The sequence below is a fragment of the Phyllostomus discolor genome, chromosome 8 (genome assembly GCF_004126475.2).
Source record: "Phyllostomus discolor isolate MPI-MPIP mPhyDis1 chromosome 8, mPhyDis1.pri.v3, whole genome shotgun sequence".
Classification (NCBI taxonomy): Eukaryota; Metazoa; Chordata; class Mammalia; order Chiroptera; family Phyllostomidae; genus Phyllostomus; species Phyllostomus discolor.
In genome coordinates this window covers 87,670,222-87,677,706 of record NC_040910.2, presented here as the reverse complement: position 1 = coordinate 87,677,706, position 7,485 = coordinate 87,670,222, and the positions used below count along the sequence as shown (strand labels likewise).

The 7,485-nt window shown below is 45.9% G+C and overlaps 1 non-coding gene across 1 annotated transcript; it reads right to left on the bottom strand.

Moving 5' to 3' along the window:
* Positions 1–2,933: 2,933 nt before the first annotated feature.
* Positions 2,934–3,070, bottom strand: LOC114504480. Its single transcript, XR_003685227.1, has one exon. It is a non-coding gene; the product is annotated as a U4 spliceosomal RNA (small nuclear RNA).
* Between the last annotated feature and the right edge of the window lie 4,415 nt (positions 3,071–7,485).

The following is a 7,485-nucleotide window of genomic DNA, read 5'->3' as shown; positions in this document are numbered from 1 at the left end:
TAACCACCTCCAGTTTAGTGGCTTACCACAGTCATTTATCACTTCTCTCCCGCAAAGAGCTGATGAGGCCCAGCGAGGCCGTTCTCAGTTGGGTTTCAAGCAGCGCAGTCAGGTGTGGGCTGGGGCTCTCTCTAGTCACCGCGATGGCTCATGCACAGGGCAGCTGTCGGGAGCCCTCCAGAGCAAGGCCAGCAAGACTCCCCACATAGAGGTCACTGGCCACAGGAGACCTGGGCCCAGCAAAGGCACAGCCTCAGGTCCACTGTACTCTGTCAGAGATGGGGCCCGGCAGAGTGGGGGGAAGAGGATTGAGCCCAGCGGTGTCACATGGCCTGTGGCCATCGCTAACCTGCCACACCCTGTAGTGAAGGGACCCATCTAACTTTCTCGCCCCGGCATGTCTCCTGAAACAATGTGGTCCGTGGAATTGTTTCCCTGTGGTCCACATATTTTATCGTACAGACTTCTGAGAAATGTTGAGAAACTCAAATCTTGGTGATCTCTAAAAAGTTTCTTCCTCTGCAAAACCCCGTTAATCTAAGTTGTATTTCTACAATAACAGGTTAAATGATGGATTTGGAAACTCTGCTTGGCAAGCCCTGGGTTAGGAATTTTAATAAGGCCATGTCTTCCTCTGTGATTCCTTCAAAAGATGGTAGCAACCACAGTTGTATGTTTCTTTCAACTGTTCTCTGTGTGGGGCTTGGTATGCATTGTTTATCATAATTTTCCTAGCAAGTGTGTTATTACAAAGGTCCACCAAAACCCCGACCCCATGCTTAGCATGGCTCCCTTTTCTCTCGTGGAAGTACTGTGTGCATGGGAGGAAGGATGTGAACTTGCTGAGCCTCTGAGGGAAAATTTCCTGAACCACAGAACACTTAAAAACACTCAACTAAGTAGAACATAATCATCCAGATAAACAAATGAATCAGCCTCCTAATTGCCCCGTTAGCTTTCTCACCGCTGCTGAGTTATCTCCACGGATGCCACTCAGCCCAGCTCCTGGACCTCCTCATTCTCAGCTGGAACCTGGCTAGGGAATACAGATAGGCAGAGGAAGCCTTGGCCACCAGTTTGACACCCGACGTCATCTCTGTTTCTCACCAAATGCTGCCGATTACGGGACGGTCCACCCAACCTGGTGATCAGCGTGTGTTTTGAAAGCATCACAAGGTTGGGTTTGACTGCAGTATAGCTCTCTTCGGCAGGCAGAGCCCGACCCTCCAGGGTGCAAGGAAAATAGAAAAGACATCATTTCCTTAGGAAGTGGAAGTATTTTCCTGACAGGGTGGGAGAGACTCCTGAGCATCAGATACTTTTGGCAGAAATAGCGACATCGCCCGAGACTTCCCAAAAGCAAGTTTGCATCACCCAGTGTCGCTTCGCGCCAGCTGCCGGGCTGTCATTTACCTGACATCCTGCCCCCTGATGTTTCTCTCCAAGTTCAGTGTAAACTGGTTCCCGTCCGGTTTCCCTTGAACACTCACGTTTTTTCCCAGCTACTGTAGTGTCACAATCCTGTGCGAAATCCTTTTCCGAACTGATCATTTGGCCCGTGACATATCATTGTGTTTGTAATAAAAATATTTACCCAAGCCAGGCACGGTGGTTGCTGCAAGAAGCCTGGGCGGGGTTGCTTCATCCCGGCGGCAGCTGCTCCCTCGCAGAGCCGGGCTCTGCCGGCCGGGCTCGGCCTCCAGCGATGCCTCTCGCAGTGTTAGGGAACCTTCCTCTGACTGGGTTCCCACTTGTGTTATCTGATTTTCTTCTAAAACATTTTTATTTATGCATTTAGGCATATGAATAGGTAAATTGCTAGAATACAAATTGGGTGGATTAAGGGAATATTTTTTCTTTTAAAATGCTTTCTGCAATCTTTTGGAGGGGGTGCATGTGTGCATGCGCACGTGTGTGTATGTGTGTATGATTGTTTTAATAGGCTAATTAAGATAGCAAACCTAAGTAGACCTCCCACTGCTGGCCCCTGCTATTAGGTACTTTGCCTAAAACCATGTAATGCTCACTCTCTCTGCCTCTTTATTGGTAGAGGAGAAAGATTAATTGGCCCCATGTCCATCTCACATTGTAATTATTGTTCTCTCTCTGATATAACCTCTAACATATGAGGAGCATTTTCACTTCAAGCAAACTGTAAATTGAACTCAGCTCTTCAAAACTTGAAGAAACCTGCTCCAAAATTAAATGCACTGCAGACCTCTGCCGGGTGCCTCGTACCAGCCCGGGACTGGGAGACGTACGAAGACTCGCTCCTTGCCCTCGCTCCTTGCCTGTAAAGAGCTTGTGATCTGCGGGGGGAAATAAGACCTACAGAGAAGAGGAAGAAAAAAAAAAAAACAATATAAGAGAGAACACGATCTCTATAGGAGAAATGCCCAAGATTATGGGAATTCCAAGGAAGCAATAACATTTTGAAATCAGTTCTCGTAGGAGGCGGGGACATTCACACTGGGCTAGAGCAGGGTTTCAGCAGGCGGAAGTGTGGGGAGGGCGTTCCCAGGGAGTCTGAGCCAGTGAAGTCGTCCGGATCACCTGATCACAATGTGCTGGGAGGGAAGTCGTGCGAGAGAAGATTGGAAAGGTGGGCTGGAGTCTGATCAGGAAGCCGAGGGGAACCACACTCACTGACCACCTTCAGCCCCGGGCTGGGCCTCGGCGCGTGGTGAAGGGCTTCGGAGTCAGAGGCTCTGGCCTTGAGCCAGTTGCTGAGCTTCTCTGAGTCTAAGTTGCCTTACCTTAGAAAACGGAGGCAAGGGTAGAACCAGGTTGTGAAAACCAAATGAGATAACGTGTTCAACAAGTCTAACAAGCAATAAACATACAATACGTGAAAGCTATTTTTATCTTCTGACAATCCTTAATAATTTCATGAGATAAGTGTTATTTATACTTGAGGAAACCGAAGCAAAGAGAAGTTTGGACATATGCCCAAAGCCATAATTCTAGTATATGATGAAAGCAGAAATTGGAACTGGGAAAAGTTTTCAATTAGCAATAATCGCGCCTCGGATAAACCTCATTGGCTACGATACTGCCACTGCGCAAAGCTCAGAAATTGGAACTGATACCTCTCTAATTCACTCACTTTTGCCCCTTTTGCTACACTGCATTGCCTGCATGGATGGATGAGGAGTGGTTTGGACTTTATTTTATAAGCACCAGGGAGCAATTTAAGAGTTTTGAGCAGGGACGTGACACAATCAGAACTTGCCGTAGAGCATTTGCCAAGCAACTCCACTAGGCAGGCTGGTTTGGAGGAAGCAGGCTGGGGGCAGAGAACAAGCTAGGAAAGGTGTGCAGGAGTCTAACTAAGATGGACCACATCCCCTGGGAGAGAAGTGTCTCTCTGTGAATGGAAAGTAGGCCAAAGATTCAGCAGCTACCGTGGCACCTGAATGAATGAGATGATTGTAGGAGAGAAAGAAACAAATGTGGGGCCAAGGTTTCTAGCCTAAAAAGATGCAGGGTAGAGATTTGAGTCGGGGGAAGAATGATGAGTTTGGGTTTAGACATGTACCGAGCTGCATCGGGTAACCGGAAACCTGGGTCAGGGCCCAGGGATTTGTCAGTCAGGAGCATTGGGTGAGAGCTGATGCCGAGACAGCTGACAGTTTCACCAAGAAGGGGAAAGGCTTGGGAGAAACTGAAAACGAGAGGAAGAGGGATAGGAGGGGACCAGGAGGGAATACACCATCTGGGAAGCTACAGAAAAGAATTTATTACCCTGGCTGGTGTGGCTCAGTGGCTTGAGCACCAGCCTGGGAACCGAAAGGTCATCTGTTCGATTCCCAGTCAGGGCACATGCCTGGGCTGCAGGCCAAGCCCCCCGCTGAGGATGTGGGAGAGGTGACCAATTGATGTATCTCTCACACGTCAATGTTTTTTTAAATAAAAGAATTTATTAAAGAGTTTTTAAAAGAGAAGTAAGGGTAGGAGAGGGCTGGTTGCACAGTAAGACAGAGTGCTTCCAGGATAGCTAGGAAAACCTGTTGAATTCACCCTTGAGGAGGAAGTCAGAGGGAGCAATTAATTAGAGGCATTTAGAGGCAAGAATCCAAATTCCTTGAGGGTCCTAACTGAAGGGTGTGGTGCCTCCCAGACTACAGTCCTCAGATAAGTGGTGGAGAGCACGTTTCCTCCGTTGATTCTCAGTATCAGCTTGCACTTGGCAATGCTTCTACCAGACATTAACCCCACCAAAGCACCGGAACTTGTGCAGGCCGGCCACATGAAAGGGTATCGTGCATTATTTATGAAAGTCTAGGGAAATGTTTTTGAAAGTTCAGCCCTGCTCCCATCTACGGTTAGCTCCAAATCGTGAATTTTGCAGAGTTGCTAAATGAGCAATTCATCATGGGTTGAGTTACCCATCAGCCATTTTGCAAACCAGCCCTCTGGATAAATTGTGGGGGAAAAAATGATTGCTCTTGAGGAACATTCCTCTACATTAAAATAATTTTATTTATGTTTCTTAGTGATATGGAATTATCATTAGTTTTCAGGCATTTTTAATTTAACAACAACAAAAAGTCAACTCGAACTTGATACTTAAGTAGAACTTAACATTGAATTAGTAGTCTACATACTCGATCACAAAATTACATTTTTTAATGTCCCACTTACCCCCCATAACAACATTAGTTAAGAAAACCAGGTGCATGACTGCGAAGACGTTTGAGGGGTGGAGAAAAGCGCCCTGAAAACAGAGGAACGTGAGGACAGCATCAGGGCTTTGGAATTAAACACACGGAGATGAAACAACTCTTTTAAAAGGGAATTAAGTGTATTAAAATTCTGGAAATATAGGTAAGGCTTTCTTAATAAAAGCATTTTATATTCTAAATTTTTAAACAAATTTTGTAAATGTTTACCATAATGTCTAGAAGCTGTGTCGTGTCTTCCTTTTCTTATTTTTTTTTATCACTTGGCTTCAAAATTTCTTTCATGCCAACACTGAAAGTTTAGTAATAGGGAATTAGAAAGAAAACTGGCAAGACATTATAAAGTCTGTCAAAATAGCCTGGATTGTGGGCTAATTTTAGGAGGGAGAAAAAATGGCTTTCTTCTACTAAGAAAAATTGAGACTAGGACATTTAATGGTCACTTTAAAATCTCCAGCAGGGGGGTGGAAGGGTATAAATAATTTAAATTCCCTGACTGTCCTCCACAGAAGTGACACAGGGAACTTTGGCCCAGGGCCCTCGCACTATGAGGAGAATTCAGTCAACTCCAGCTGGCCAGACTGTGGCCGCCCGTGGTCCCCCACCAGGAATGTCTGGAGACCGTGCATAGAAGACTACAGTGACTAAGTGCACCACCACTAACCTGGCTCGAGGTCTCTTTCTTGTGATAGAACATGCCCTCCCAGCTACAAAAAAAGAAGTTGGGACCCAGTCAAGGTTTAAAGCATGTCAACACGTAGCCTGTGCGTTCGTCGCATAGAGACCCGCCGTGTGGACAGTGGCGGGTAGCTTGTAGATGCTCACTCAGGGCTTGGCTGCTGCTGGTGTCCCAGAGGCGGAGCCCTTTTCTGCCCGATGGCATGAGCTCCAGGCAGGCTGCGCAGCAGCACCCGTGACCGTGAGCTGGGGTTTGGAGTCCTTGCCACTCTACCGCTGGGCGGGATGTGCCTTTCAAAACCCAGGCACACCAGGAACAAACGGAGAGGATCCCAACAATAGTGTTGAGAAGTTGTGAGTTTTGTTCCTAGAAATGTATGTAAAACTGGGAGTAGCATATACCTTTGTCTGAAAAGAGTCTTTGGGCCATCATAAGTAGTGTCTTATTTCAGATTAGCTTCACTATAATGTCATCTAAATAATTCCACTTTATACACTTAGATTTTATGCTGTAATTCCTACTTGGCCATAATGGTTTTATCTGTGATTATGCCCCTAAGGGTGGTTGAATTTTACATTATGCCTTCTGACCAGAGAAGAGAAAATATAATTCTACTGTGTCTTCAGGCAAGTTATTAAATATTTTATTGTGCAGGTATAATTCACAATACTCAGAGGCAAGAGCTTGTATTGCTAGACAAATTCAATTTCTAACACTGGCTAAATTGGCCTTGGGGCCAGCCACTTAAACTCTGCATGCCTTAGGTTCACCATCCAGATAGACAAGAAATAACGACCATGGGATTATCACCTTAGCGATATGTTTACAGGTGTGGAAGTCACAATGGACCAGTCACTTTGTCCACCTTCAAAGGGAAACGCCACCTGCCGCAGCCCTAGACGGCCCTGCACATTCAGCAGCGCATCCTGCTACCCAGTCCCGACTTACTGTTTTCCCTCCCCCTGGCAAAGACCACTACTCACCACCAAAACGGGTTTTCAGTATGGACTGAATCCATTGGAAATGCAGTCTACCCTTCAAGGTCAAAGCTGGTAGTAATTCATCTGACTCCATCTGCTGCTTAAAAAAAAAATAGAACTGTTTTGTAATGCTTTGTTTAAAAAAAATCATCAAGACTTAAAATGTTTTTATGCTTCGGTATACCTAAGAAAAGCAAGTGTGATGTGTGGATTCCTGCATCAACAAAAGGATAAAGAAAGGCCTGAGTTTTGAAAGTAAAGCATTTAATCAAAAGGAGGATATCTTATTTGATTGTGAGCACAATTTTGAAGGACAGAGAAATACTTGAAGCGTGTGTAGAGCCAGTTGTTGGTGTAAGAGGATGCGACAGGCGAGTTTCTGATGGTGCAGCAGGAACCCCAGCCTACACGAGGAATCCTGGTGACTGAGACTCTAGGAGAAGGGTAGTCAGAAGAACCACGTCTCTCCTAAACACACAGAACAGGGAGACATTTTCAGCACCACCAAAGCTGTATTTCATCACTTCTGGAAATGACCTTGTTGGTTTGATGTCAGAGTACAAGTGAAAGCTTTAAGAACTCACTCAGAAGCATCAAAGAATTCTGCAGAGAAGCTAACGACAGGGAGCAGTGGAATCCCGGCTGCCCGGGCGGTTTGCCACTCGGTGGATTCCCAGAACACGAATGCACGTTGTACCCCGGTCACTGTTTCCTAGAGCTGACCCTGAGTTTGAACACAGTTCCAAGGCCCTTAGAGCAATGAACAAACTTGTCGTCTTCTGTTTAACACCACTGGACTCATATTTTAAGAAAACTCATCCAACCCAGCTCATGAAGAAAAGCTTTCCAAAAGGAGCATTTTGACCTCGTGTTTAATTTGACTGATTTTTCTGAGATCAAAGATCAGCTACCAAGTGGCCAGATTAGGCCTAGAACCCACATTTTTGGCTTCAAAGCCCATACTCTCTGCCCTATTGCTTACCCTCTGCCATCCCCTCATAATGGATCGGACACAGCGATTTAATGTTGCGGTGCTATGAGCCAAGCTTTGTGTCACAATGGTTCCACCTGGGCCAATGTCCATTTCCTTGTTCCTTCTGTATTTTCTGTGCCTTACAATCTAGAAAGTCTAAAAGGTCTAGCC